The sequence below is a fragment of the Bison bison genome, unplaced genomic scaffold (assembly GCF_000754665.1).
Source record: "Bison bison bison isolate TAMUID 2011002044 unplaced genomic scaffold, Bison_UMD1.0 scf7180017864050, whole genome shotgun sequence".
NCBI lineage: Eukaryota > Metazoa > Chordata > Mammalia > Artiodactyla > Bovidae > Bison > Bison bison.
The window spans coordinates 262,262-262,733 of record NW_011494622.1 but is presented as its reverse complement, the minus strand read 5'-3'; positions in this window follow the sequence as shown (position 1 = coordinate 262,733).

Genomic DNA, 472 nt, shown 5'->3' with positions numbered 1-472 from the left:
TGACCTGATCCTCTACATAGAAAACCCTAAAGACTCCACCAGAAAATTACTAGAACTAATCAATGATTACAGTAAAGTTGCAGGATATAAAATCAACACACAGAAATCCCTTGCATTCCTATACACTAATAATGAGAAAACAGAAAGAGAAATTAAGGAAACAATTCCATTCACCATTGCAATGGAAAGAATAAAATACTTAGGAATATATCTACCTAAAGAAACTAAAGACCTATATATAGAAAACTATAAAACACTGGTGAAAGAAATCAAAGAGGACACTAATAGATGGAGAAATATACCATGTTCATGGATTGGAAGAATCAATATAGTGAAAATGAGTATACTACCCAAAGGAATTTATAGATTCAATGCAATCCCTATCAAGCTACCAACGGTATTCTTCACAGAGCTAGAACAAATAATTTCACAATTTGTATGGAAATACAAAAAACCTCGAATAGCCAAAGCT